Raw genomic sequence first — 14,884 nt, forward strand, 5'->3', positions numbered from 1 at the left:
ATGCATCAATTACTTACTCATGTAAACCCTAGTAGCTAGTCTAGTATATATAGGACATTTATCTATTGTATTAGACATCTTTTGACCATCTTTTGACCACTTTAAGTCTCTAATCATTCGGTCACTTGATCGTGGAGAGGGCTGGCCATTCGGCCATGCCTGAACCTTCTTTTACTTATGTATTTTCAACGGTGGAGTTTCTGCACACCATAGATTAAGGGTGTGGAGCTCTGCTGTACCTCAAAGATTAATGAAGTTCTATTTTCTTTTATTCAATTCTCTATCTTATTCTTATTCCAAGATATTCATTCGTACTCAAGAACATGATGAATGATGATGAGTTAGATAACCCTCATTATTATTCTCACTGATGAACGCGCGTGATTGACAACCACTTCCGTTCTACATGCAACAAAGCTTGAATGTGTATCTCTTAGATTCCCCAACAGAATCTTCGTGGTATAAGCTAGATAGATGGCGGCATTCATCTGGATCCGGAAAGTCCAACCTTGTCTGTGGTGTTCCGAGTAGGGTCCTGGGAATCCGGAAAGTCTCACCTTGTCTGTGGTATTCCGAGTAGGATTCCGTTCATGAATGACTGTGACGTGCTTCAAACTTTAACCTGCTGGGCGTTAGTGACAAACGCAAAAGAGGGATTCTATTCCAGTAGGAGCGGGAACCAACCGGTGATTGGCCGTACTGTGACAGAGTGCGTGCATTAGCTTTCACTGCGAGGATGGGATGTAGCTATCAACCATGGGTGATGCCTCCAGACTGGTTAGCTGTGCGAGTGACAGCCGTACAGGTTATTTCCCCGAGAGGAATGAAAGTAGCCACAGCTGATAGTGAACCCCTATACAAAGCTTGCCATGGAGAGGAGTAAGAAGGATTGAGTAGAAGCAGTGGCATAGCAGGCGTCCGAGAGCTCTACAGCATCTCCATTCCGCTTATCTGAAATTCCTACCAATGAATCTGCATAAGTATCTCTATCCCTTTTATTATTCCTTTTTATTAAAACAATCCAATTATCACTATTACAAATGTTTAATCCGCCTAACTGAGATTTGCAAGGTGACCATAGCTTGCTTCATACCAACAATCTCTGTGGATTCGACCCTTACTCACGTAAGGTTATTACTTGGACGACCCAGTACACTTGCTGGTTAGTTGAACGGAGTTGTGAATTCCAATAAAGAAAACCTCACACAGGTGCTGCCCCTTAGAAGCCTTCATCTCAAAATAAACAGTGTCCTAAGGGTATATTCATACTAAAGCTCAAAAGATAGATTCCATACAAACTTAAGGATGTTGAATCACAATTTCGTCCACCAGGGAGCCAAAGCGACAAATGATATTGTTCCTCACAAAAGAATAAACAACATGAGCGTCATCCGTTCGGGTGGGGATTGCCTCCACCCATTTTGACACATAATCGACGGCTAACAAGATGTAGAGAAAGCCATTGGAATTTGGAAATGGTCCCATGAAGTCGATTCCCCATACATCAAAGTTTTCACAAAAAAGCATATTTTGTTGGGGAATTTCGTCCTTCTTGGAAATATTTCCAAACCGAATGCATTGGGGACAAGATTTGCAATAGAGAAAAGCATCTTTGAGAAGAGTTGGCCACCAAAATCCGCAATCGAGGACCTTTCTTGCCGTTCTTTGGGGGCCGTAGTGGCCACCTCCTTCGGAAGCATGGCAAGCGTCCAAGATTGCTTGGAATTCGGTTTGAGGTATGCACCGTCGCACTATTTGGTCCGCTCCACATCTCCACAAATAGGGATCGTCCCAAATATAGTATTTGGATTCGCTTTTCAGCTTATCCTTTTTGTGTTTGTTGAGATTGGGAGGGAAAGTGCGTGAAACCAAGTAGTTTGCTATTGGGGCATACCAAGGAACTACTTCCGAGATTGCGTGCAAAGCATCTAAAGGAAAGGAGTCATTGATAGGAAGTGGTGTCGCCTTTTGTGCGTTCGAGGTGACTTAGATGGTCCGCCACTAGGTTTTGGGAACCACTCCTATCCTTGATCTCCAAGTCAAATTCTTGTAACAAAAGCACCCAACGAATTAATCTCGGTTTTGATTCCTTTTTGGCCAACAAGTACTTTAGTGCCGCATGATCCGAGTACACTACAATCTTGGAACCAAGAAGATAGGCTCGGAACTTGTCCAAAGCAAAAACAATAGCTAGGAGTTCCTTTTCGGTAGTAGTGTAGTTGGATTGGGCTCCGTCTAGTGTTTTGGAAGCATAAGCTATGACATAGGGAATCTTACCCTCGCGTTGTGCTCGCGGCTCCTATCGCATAATTCGAAGCATCACACATGATTTCAAATGGTTGAGTCCAGTTTGGTCCTTGCACAATAGGAGCTTGTGTCAATGCTACTTTAAGTTTGTCATATGCTTCCATACATTCCTTGCTCAGCTCAAATTCAGTATCTTTTTGTAGTAGTCGAGAGAGAGGTAAGGCCACCTTGCTAAAGTCTTTGATGAATCTCCGGTAGAATCCTGCATGTCCAAGAAAAGAGCGGACTTCTCTCTCGAAGGAGGGGTAAGGTAAACTAAATATGACATTTATTTTTGCCGGATCTACGGAGATGCCTTCCTTTGAGACTATGTGTCCCAAAACAATGCCTTGTTTGACCATGAAATGACATTTTTCAAAATTTAAGACAAGGTTTGTTTTGGTGCATCTCTCTAAGACTTTTTCAAGGTTACCTAAGCAATGCTCAAATGAATCACCGTACACACTAAAGTCGTCCAAGAAAACTTCCATGCATTGCTCTAGAAAGTCCGCAAATAAGCTCATCATGCATCTTTGAAATGTTGCCGGTGCATTGCATAGGCCAAACGGCATACGCTTGTAAGCATACGTTCCAAAGGGGCAAGTAAATGTGGTTTTTTCTTGGTCCTCTAGAGCAATGTGAATTTGGAAGTATCCGGAGTAACCATCAAGAAAGCAATAATATGATTTACCGGCTAATCGATCAAGCATTTGATCAATGAATGGTAGTGGAAAGTGATCTTTTCTTGTGGCCGCATTCAACCTTCGGTAGTCTATGCATACTCTCCAAGAATTTTGCACTCTTGTTGCTATAAGTTCACCACTTTCGTTTTTTATCGTTGTCACCCCGGACTTCTTTGGCACTACTTGGACCGGGCTTACCCACTCGCTATCCGAGATAGGATAGATGATGTCCGCTTCAAGTAGCTTGGTGACTTCTTTTTTCACAACCTCAAGAATGGTTGGATTAAGTCTCCTTTGAGGTTGTCGGACCGGTCTTGCTCCTTCTTCAAGAAATATGCGGTGCTCGCATACTTGGGGGCTTATTCCCACTAGATCCGCCAAACTCCACCCAATTGTCCTTTTGTTTTTCCTCAATACATCTAGCAATTTTTCTTCTTGTTGAGGAGTTAACTCTTTTGCAATTATCACGGGGAGTTTTTGGGCTTCATCAAGATATGAGTACCTCAAGTGGGGTGGTAGTGGCTTCAATTCCATCTTTTTGTCATTCTTTGAAGTTTGAGTTTCCGGATGGTTTGTATGGTGTGTGGTGTTTAGTTTGCTTGGACCTTCATTTGCTTCTTCAATCATGTACTTCTCATCTAACTTTGCAAGGTGCACTTCGGCAACCATGTTATCAATTGGGTCACACCGAAATAGAGAGTGATTCTCCGGTGGATGCTTCATTGCTTCTTCTAGGCTAAAGTTTACAATTCTCCCATCTATTTCAAATGAGTAGGTCCCTGAGTAGGCATCTAGCTTAAATCTAGAAGTTCTCAAAAATGGTCTTCCAAGTAGGATAGATGATGCTCTCTCGGTTTCGCTTGATGGCATTTCAAGGATACAAAAGTCAATCAGAAACACCAACCCTTTTATATTCACCAATACATCTTCCGTAACACCCGTCACGGTTATTATGCTTTTATCCGCTAGGAAAAATCTTGCCGTCGACCTTTTTAGTGGTGGCAACTTCAATACCCGGTAGACGGAGAGCGGCATGATGCTAACGCATGCTCCGAGGTCACACATACAATCTATAAATTGAACTCCATTAACGGTGTAAGTGACCATACAAGGGCCCGGATCATCACACTTCTCGGGCAATGCTCCCATTAAAGCGGAAATAGAACTCCCCAATGGGATGGTTTCCAATTCAAGAATTCTATCCTTGTTTATGCATAGATCTTTGAGGAATTTTGCATATCTAGGAACTTGATGGATAGCATCAAAGAGGGGGATGGTTACCTCAACTTTCTTGAACATTTCTACCATTTTGGGGTCGAGTTCTATGCGCTTTCTAGCTTTCTTTGCAAGTGTTGGAAATGGAAGTGGTTGAGCAATTTCTTCTTCCAAGGTTCTCTTGGCCTTGGTTGTCTCCCTTGTTGGTTGGGCTTCATCCTCAACTATGACTTGTGGTGTCTCCTCTTCCACTACCTCTTCTATATCTATTCTCTTCTCCTCTTGGGCGGTTATGATGGGATTTGAGTCCTTTGCTTCCTTCTCTTTTAGTTGTGTTCCAGATCTAAGGGTGATGGCATTGATGCCCCCCTTTGGATTTGGTTGAGGTTGAGAGGGAATGACACTTTGGATTGGGGGTTGAGGAGTGGGATTTGATGGTGTATCCATACGTACAAGAAGAGCTTGTAGTGTAGAGGTGAGACCGGTGAGACCGGAAGCAAGTATGTTTTGTAGTTCCTTTTGGCCTTGGATAATGGTCCGGAGTGTTTCGTCTTGGTTTGAGGGGGTGGTTGCATATGTGAGTTGAGGAGTTTGTGGTTGGTTGGGTGGTGGTCTTTGATGTGGTGGTTGGTATGTTTGGTAGTTTCTTTGTGGGTTTTGTTGGTTGTATGGTTGATTTTGTGAGTTGTATGGTCGGTTTTGTGAGAAATTTTGTGAGTTGTTGCTCCATCTTTGACCTCCTCCATTGTTGTTGTTGTCCCTATTCCCTTGTTGATGATTGTCTCTCCAATTTTGATTGTGGTATCCATTCCCTTGGTTGTAGCCTCCTCCTTGATAAGGGTGCCCTTGGTTAGGATTACCGCCTTGGTAGTACCCTTGATTGGGGCGGTCATAGAAATTATGGGTAGCCGCCAAGGTGTTATCTTCTTGAAGGCTTGGGCACTCATCCGTGTAGTGGGAGTAGCAAGAACAAATGCCACATACTTTTTGAGGAACCAATTGTTGGTTGTGTTGTTGAGGTGGTGGAGGGTGTTGGTATGATTGAGGTTGTTGTGGTTGTTGTTGGTTCAATTGGAGTTGCCTCAAGATGGATGTCATCTCACTCAAGGATTGAGTTAGAGCGGTGGTTTCACTACTAGTTGATACCTCATTCACGGTCCTTGGGCGGTTGACTCTTCGTCTCATATGTTGATTGGATTCGGCTAAGTCAATGATAAGTTGCCATGCCTCCTCAGCTGTTTTATATTTGGACAAAGAACCATTGCTAGAGGTGTCCAAGAGAGTTCTATCTTGCTCTCGCATCCCTTGACATATGTATCCAAGCAATACTTGAGTGTCAAGCATGTGATTAGGGCATGCGTCTAGTAGCTTACGAAACCGTTCCCAATACTCGTATAGTGGTTCCGTCTCACCTTGCACAATACAAGACATTTCCTTCCTTAGCCTATCCATCTTTTCCGGGGGCAAGAATTTATCCAAGAATCCTCTTCTAAGTAGGTCCCAATCGGAGGTGACTTCACTAGATAGAGTGTAGAACCATTCTTTAGCCTTGTCCTCAAGAGAGAAAGGGAAAGCAAACAACCATATAGCAACTTCATCGGATCCTTCCCGTCTAGTAGTTGAGCATATGCGATGGAAGTCCTTGAGATGTCGAATAGGGCCTTGTGCGGGAAGCCCGTGAAACTTAGGTAGGAGGTTGATCAAAGCGGTCTTCAATTCAAAGTTTGCATTCAAGTTGGGGTGAGTTACATGAAGGTGTTGAAGGACATAATCCGGTGCACCCGCTTCCTTGATGGTAACTCTCCTCGGAGCATCCATGGTATTAGTACCTAAAACAAAAGAAGAATTGTTAGTGAGATTGATGGAAGTATGACTAATGCCTTCTTTGAGTGACGGTTCAATGTTCACTTTTAGTAAGGTGGTTGAGGTGGTGAAAACCTCTTCACCTTTCCCAAACTTTAGCCGCCTCCGAGCTTGTCTAATATGAAACAAAGTTCATTCTATTTTCGGATCAAAAGGGACTAAGCTCGGATTCGGTTGTGAACGCGTCATGTAATGAAGGGGAAATGAAATTCATGGTAACGATGAGGGGTTAGTCACTTGAACAATTTACAATGAAATGTAACTATGTACATATATACACACTTATTCCAAACAATAACATGGCACACTAAGCAAAATCCCCGGCAACGGCGCCATTTTGATAAACGAAATTTGGCATGCCGAATTAGAAATCAGAGATGAATATGATCGTGAGTATAGTCTAATCGACACTTGAATTTCGTACCAAACAATCCTACAATCTATATCCGAGAGTACTAGTCTCCCGAGTCGTCCTCCCTTGGAATTGCCAAAGTGTGCATCTTATTGATTAGAAAGCCTTGTTAGGATTCTTTGAAGGTTTTAGCAAAGTAATAGAAAACAAACAATCTTAAAAGACTTGGCTTAAGGTTGGCATTAGAATTTCTATCCTTATAGTTCATTCAATGATGACAACAATTAGGCCTTGCCTCATTTAGTTATCCCCTAGGTATTAGAGGAAAGTCAAATGAAAATAATCAACTTGAGTCACAAGTCCTAGCTTCACCTCATGGGAATCTAGCTTTAGTGCACTCCAAGTCAATTAGCAATCCCTAATTCCAAATCAACAATTGACACAACTATTCAACTTCTTCTAATGGCTCAACCCTATGCCAAGTGAGAAATTTCTACTCCATAACTAGTGTTGACATTTTATCAAACATTTGATGAGCAAGAAAGAAAGTCATAGTAAAATGAGAAGAAAAGTGGAATTAAAAGTATTGCAACACAAGGAACTAACAACAAGTATCAAAGAGCAACAATGGAAATCAAATTCTCAAAGTATTGATAAAATCCAAAATTACAAAGTTGAATTCTAGATCTATGAGAATTGAGCAATTACAACTACTACTTGAAATTAGAGAAGAAAATCTATGACATGAACAAAGTGAAGTGAGAATTGCAATGGATCTCACCAAAGAGTGATTGAAAATTCAGAAATTGGATGAAGATGAACCCTAGTGAAAGCTTGGAATCTCTCTCTCTCCTTCTCCAAGAGTGTAACTAACTATCCCTCAAAATATCTCAAATCTAGAAAAATGAACTAAAATTCCTTAACCCTTGCTCCTTTGGTCTTCTTAAGCTTTTCCCGCCAAGGCATTTCCCCAAAAGTGGGATTCTCAACTACCTCCACGCCTAAATCACGTGGCTTCTAAAAAATCATATTCGAAAATCGGCGCGCATGCGCAAGGTACGCGCGCGCGCCATCGAAGCATCTTGTGACGTGCGCGGAGGCGTGATGTACGCGTGCGCGCCCATGAAGATCATGGCTTAGCCGCTACGTAAGCCGGCTCGTGGCTTGGCTCTTGGCTTCGACTTCTAGTTGCTCTATCCACGCGGACGCGTCAAGTGCGCGTACGCGCCCATGCTGAGATTTCCAAGGCTCAATTCTCATGCTCCCTTCCTTTGCACCCGTCCTCCTTCCGTCTTCCGGTCCATCCCTGCCCTATATTCTGAAATCACTTAACATACAGGTCACGGCATCGAATGGCATCAAAAGAAGATTAGAAATGTATCTATTTTAGTGCAAAATAAGCATGTTTTCATCCATGGGGCAAAATTAGGAAAGGAACACAAAATCTTGTATTTTCATATAGAAAGTGTGTGGAATCATTGATAAAACCCCTGAAATCGGCACAAGATAAACCCTCAAAATGGGGTTTATCACGCGCTCGCGTGCCTGACGCGACCGCGTGGATTGGAAGCTGCACGAACGACGCAAAAGCGTGGACGATGCGCACGCGTGGTACGAGAAGTGCTGAGTGACACGAACGCGTGGACGATGCGGACGCGTGACGAGCGCGATCTGCAGAATTATAGAAGTCACTGGCATAGATTTCGGGCCGCATTTCAACCCAGTTTTCGGCCTAGAAACACAAATTAAAGTCCGGGAACATACAGAGACTCAGAACATCAATTCATATCATAACACACTTTTCATAGTTTTAGATGTAGTTTTTAGAGAAAGAGGTTCTCTCCTCTCTCTTAGGATTAGGATTAGAATTAGGATTTTTAGAAATTAGGGTTTATTATTATTTCAACTTACAATCTCTTCTGAGTTCCAGGTTTATTATCCCTTTTATTTATTCTTCCAATTTAATTTATGAACTCTTTCATGTTAAATTTGAATTTATGTTTAAACGTAATTTGATTGCCTTCTTCTATTTATGTTATTGATGCTTTTAATTTAATTTAGATTTTTCCCTTTTGACTTTGGTTGAGTCATTGGAGACACTTGAGTTATCAAACTCATTGTTGATTGAAAATTGGAATTCTTCAAGAATTAACTCGAGTTCCAATAACTCTAGTCTTTCCCAAGGAAAGACTAGGACCTGAGGAATCAGAATTAATTCATTCACTTAACTTACCTTCATAGTTAGAGGTTAACCAAGTGGGATTAAAATCCAATTCTCATCACAATTGATAAGGATAACTGGGATAGGACTTCCAGTTCTTATACCTTGCCAAGAGCTTTACTAATTATTATTTTGACGACTTGTTATTTTATGTTACTTGTTCAACCCTTTTGAAAACCCCAAAATATATCTTTGTATAACCAATAATAAGAACATACCTCCCTGCAATTCCTTGAGAAGACGACCCGAGGTTTAAATACTTCGGTTATCAATTTATTTAGGGGTTTGTTACTTGTGACAACCAAAACGTTTGTACGAAGGGATTTTCTGTTGGTTTAGAATCTATACTCACAACGCGACTATATTTTTATAAAATTCTTTACTAGCAAAAATCCTAACGTCACCCACTAACCAAACGGAGCCTTAATTTAAGGATTGATAAGAGATTCGTGTGGATGAAACTTTTTTTTTTGAATTATGTTTCGCCTCATGTAAGGCCAATTTCTGACTTTAGTTTAAGTTGCTACTGTCATAGTTATGTTGTTTTTATTATGTTGAATCTGCGACTTGCATCTTATGTTTTGAAGTTGCTATTTGACATTAAAGCAATATATTTGCTGTTATAAGTAATGGTGGTGGTGTTTTTTTTCATTATTCATTTGGTGTTATGTATCAGTGAACTTATAAATAATGTCAAAAATCTTGTCAACCCAGATCCAACATTTTCAAAAAACCTTAGATCACCAGATAACTAACATTTTCAAGAAACCTAAGATTCAACAATACACTTAAACACAACAGCACAACTTGTAGCACAAAATACACAAATAAAGTAAATTTCCTTAAACCAACTCTTCTTGCATTCTTTTTTTGGCTATGTATTTTGACACATCTCTAGTGTATACATCTTATTTTACAACTCTGACAATCTATCTTGGAACCACCAACAATACCCACTAAATCCTGCAGTTTGCTAGGTTCTTCCACAACAGACTTCTTGAAGCTGAGATAAAAAACAGTGTCAATTCAAACGAAGAACTTGTAATATGGTTGATTTTTCTGCAATGAACCCAATTCCTGATTCTGCTCAGAACCATTCTACAAATCCAAAAAGCTTGTTATGCAATAATTTTGGTTTCTTACTTTGTATATGGGACACCAAAAAAACAACCTTCCAGGATTTTCTATAGTAGTCGACTTGCATATTCTCCCATGATACCCAACAGAAGAAATTCGGGTGTTTTCTCTTTGCGAAATCGATTTTGCTTAATCCTCTCTCGTCTTGGCTTAGTCTCCCTCGTCGGCAACTAGACGCAGCAGGAATTTCGCCGCTACAGTCGCTGAAGCATGGCCATTATATAGAATGCAAACAATAGGGCTCTAGATGCATGCAAAGGGGGATTCCATCTCCAAATGGTGACTGTTGAATGTGGGTGACGAACGTTGAAGATGAAACGGATAATGTGAGCAATGATCTGGGATTTAACGTTGACGAGAGGTTACATGTTCTCTTTGTAAATTGAAGAAGAAAGGGTGGGTATTGTGTCTTTTGGTTTTCAAAAGGGAGAATGAGAGAGGATGTAATGGGCCAAACCCTAAAACGACGCAGTTTAAGCCCAAGGACAGATCTGTCTTTTTGTACACGTGGACCACTGACTGCCACATGTACTAGTCCAGGGCTCCACGTCAGTATTTTTCATTTGTCATTGATGGAGAAAGATTGTTAGAGTCTGATTTGTCTGCCAAAGTTAAACTTAGAAATTTTTTTTGTGTATTTTAAAAATTGAAAGACTAAAGTGTTCGATTTTAAAAATCTTAGAAACTGATTTAAATAATTACTCAATAAAAAATATCAATAAAAATTATCAAAATTTGTTATTTTTAATTTTATATAATATATTTTATAATAAATAAATATTAATTAGGATAAATTTTGATTATTTTTTTTCTCTCTTGCATTGTCGTTATCATTAACTAGAAATTGAAACGGTTCCTCTCTCCATGTCCATGGACCATATACATCTAACATCTTCGTTTCCTAAGTCACCCTTGACGTAAGCCTTAATCATATAGTTCACGTACGGTGAAAATAGGAATTGCGTCCGTAAAAAATATTTATTGTTAAGCAGGACTTGAAAAAAAAACTGAGGTATTTAGAAAGTATAATATAAATGTACAATTTAATTGTGATTTAATTAATCTCTTGGTTTCTATATCCTTTTTAAATTTATAATTAAATTTTTATATATTTTTTAATAAAATTCTTATACTGTTTTTAATTTAATAATTAAGTTTTTATATTATAAAAAAATACTAGAATTAATAAAATATTTTTTTGTAAATTAAAATTATCTATAATTAAAAATTTAATTAATTTTTTATCACATATTTTTTAAAAAATATTCTGTTAATTTAATATTTTTTATACGAAAAAGATCTAATTAAAAATATAAAAATTTAATTAAAAAAATATAAAAATATAATTACAAATTTAATAAAATTATAAAAACTAACAAAATAATTAAAATTTTAATTTAATACAAATACTCGTAATTGATTTTATGATTTAAAATAATAAATATAAAGTTATATAAAGAAAAATTCAATTGTTACTCTAAATTAAAGCATCTTTCAAATAATTAAAATTAGGGCAGGTTACCAAATAAAAGATTTAAATTTTAAATTTATTAAAATACAACTTTTACAAATTATATACGAAAATGCAATTTTTAATAAATTATATAAACTGCAAGAGGAGTCCCATAATTTTAAAATAAATATAAATCATTGATAGAATCTCGCGATTTCTGTATATAATGAAAACGTGCATAAACTGTCGCGAGACCCCATCAGCGATTTATGTTTATTTTAAAATCGTAAGACCACTCTCGTAATTTATATAATTTATTGAAAAATTGCATTTTGTATATAATTTGTAAAAGTTGTATTTCGATAAATTTAAAACCTAAATATTTTATTTCGATAACTTGCCCTTAAAATTATGTACTAATAATAATTTTTTAATTTTATATATATATTATGGAATATGGAGTATATGGATATGCATGCATCTATTATAAATCAATTATTTAACCTTAATTGTTAACCAAAAAAACAAAAATTAATTTAATCTACATCATCTAAAATTAGTTACACTTAACTTTTACTTTATATAGAAACGGATCGTCTCATGTTATTATTGTTTTCACATAGTATTATCAGTAATGTTTTAGTATATTATTATAAACAAAGATCATACATTCCCATAATCTCCGTTCATTTTAGATACGCTCAAATTTATTATATATTACTAATTTTATAATTAAAATAGGTTATATATTTATATATTATTTTCTCATTACAAATTAAAATTATTTTTTTTAAATTAAAAAAATTTTTTTCCTCTCTCTTTCTTTTTCTATTTCTCTTATTTCTTTACTTACTCTATCTCTTGTATATATTATTATCAATGACTAATTATAAAGTTAAGGATTAAGTACTTTTTTTATTCTTAAAGTTTATGGTCAAAATCAAAATCGTTTCCGACCTTTTTTTATTAAAATCACCCTCAACATTACAAAACGTTATAAAATCATCATTTTCATCCTAAAAAGACAAATTTATCTTTACAAAAAATAAATTAAAAATTAAAAAAATACAAAAAATAAATTATAAAACTAAAAATTATAAAATTAAAATTAAAAAATTAAAAAATTAAACTCTATTCTCCATTCCAGATCCCACCATCATCTTCAGCCTTAATCCTCCCTCATCAACAATCAATATCCTCTCATCTATCCCTAAAAAGACACCCATGCAACTGCACTATGAGCCTCTCAACTGGTGCTGACAAGCTTTCATCCGCAGCAAATTGTCGCTTGTCAACTCGTCGGCGACGACGACCACAGCCACCATGAAAAGAGCCCCAAACGTCGTCGACCAAGTGCCGCACGTTCTCCAGACCTCATTGCTGGCGACGACAACCACGGCTCTACGAACGGAGTTTCGAGCGCCGTCGTTACCCCGCGCAACCAAAGCTCTCGATCCCGACCCCTTGTCGTCCGTTCCTCCTGACGAAGCAATTGACGGTGTCTCCTCGTCGCAAAAGACGACGTCAACAACCAGCAAAGGTAACCCATCTCTTCGTCGTATCCAACCACACCCTCCATCAGCCCTAAGCGCCCAGTTTGTATTCTGTTTGTTATTTCCCTTTTTTTACCATTAATTGAAAGGAACGGCCATGAATATATTAATTATTGTTAGTGTTAGTGTTGTTGTTGTTAGTAGAAGAGATACAATAGTGGATAGGAAAGAAAATTATTGTTATTCTTTTTTGTCTTTTTTTTATTGTTGCTGTTAGTAGTGTTGGTAGATTGTGAGAAAGAGTCTGGGTTACGCCTGGTGGTGAGAGAGTGACAGTGGGATGAAAGTAGAAATGTGGGTGACTGGGTGCATATGGTGGTAGGTTGGTGAGGTTCAGTGGGTCACTGGTGAGTGGATGAGGTTGGTGGTGGATAAGGGTGGCAAACGGATTTAAACCCGCTGGGCCGGCCCGCGTAACCTGCCAAAAAAGGCGGGCTGGACTAGAAAATTAAGACCGTCACACATCAAAATCCCGCCTAACCCGCACCGCTTAAACCGTGAGCTTTGGCGGGACAGGACGGGCTTTTCCGCCGGGCTTAAGATTTTTTGAAGATGTTTTAATTTAGTGTTTTAGATTATATTTTACGTTTGATTGATTATGTTCTAAACTTGTAGATGTTTAATTATATATTTTGGACAATATTTATTTTACTTTGGATAATGTTGATTTTATTATTTTGTTTCAAAAAACTTGGTTTATGATTATGTTTATTACATATTTGTAATTATAAAAATTTTAATATTTGTGAATTTAGAAATTATAATTTTTTTATATTTTTAGAAATTATAAATTTATTAAAATGGTTGTGAAATTATATATATTATTTAATATTTTTTATAATTTACATTATTTAATACTTAATAGAAAAAAAAAGATTTGACGGTTTGACCCGCCAGCCCGCTGTCAGGTGGGGCAGACTAAAATTTTAGGACCGCCTTATTAGGTGGGACGGGACGAACCATCCCGCCAACAAGCAGGCTTTTGGCGCGGGTGGGGTGGGCTTTTCCGCTTACTACCCCTAATGGTGGATGATGATGCAGATGAAGGAATGAAGATGAAGTGGCTAAAGGAGAACGACAATGATATTGAAAATTGGGAACTGTTTTCTTTTTTTTTTCAAGAAAAAGATAGTAATTATTATTTTTTAATAAAATTTACTTTTTCTTTACTTTTTTATTTTATAATATTTTATAATTTATAATTTATATTTTGTAAGGTTAAATTTATCTTTTTATGGTGAAAATGATTATTTTTTAATATTTTGTGATGTTGGGGATGATTTTAATTAAAAAAAAAAAGTTGGAAACGATTTTGATTTTAACTCTAAATCTTAGGGATGAAAAAAGTATTTAACCCTAAATTTAACATTTAAAATATACAATATGACATTCTCTAGCTAATTACATTTAAATTAAATTAAAATTAAAATTAAAATATTAAAATTAAAATATAGTTACATTATATATTATATTTATATATTACTAACTAATTTAATAACTAAAATATGTCACAAGACACTCTTATTAAAATATAGAGAAAATATTTTTCTCCAAAATTAATAAACTTTCTTTTTACATTTTCTTATTTACCTCTCTTGATCTTTTCTTATGTTTCTCTCTATCCTTCCCATCCTATATATAATTTATAATTTATATTTTTTATTTTTTATTATAATTAAAATAAAATTTTTTTAGCCTCCAAAATTAACAAACTCCCTCTCTCATTTTTTTTTTATTTTTCTCTCTTTTCTCTTATTCTCTATTTTTCTCTATTTTTCTATTCTACAAAAAATAAAATTAATAATATAATATAATTTAAATAAAAATATTATTATATGTATATTTTTTTATTTAGTTTTAAATTTTTACTGCTTATCTTTTTAATCTATATTTTCACTTTTTTTTCTTCAAATATTTATTATATATGATTTAGAAAAAATACTAATGTTGTGATTAAAAATTAAAATCAAAATTCAATTATTTAAAAAAAAATTTGAGTTAATTTTATAATTATCAATATAAATTTTTTATACTAATATCTAATTATATTTTTAAATAACAAGCATAAAAATTAATTATTTTTATTTGTGCAACAGATTTAATACGTAATTAAATATAAAA

Source organism: Arachis stenosperma, chromosome 7, assembly GCF_014773155.1.
Source record: "Arachis stenosperma cultivar V10309 chromosome 7, arast.V10309.gnm1.PFL2, whole genome shotgun sequence".
Lineage (NCBI taxonomy): Eukaryota > Viridiplantae > Streptophyta > Magnoliopsida > Fabales > Fabaceae > Arachis > Arachis stenosperma.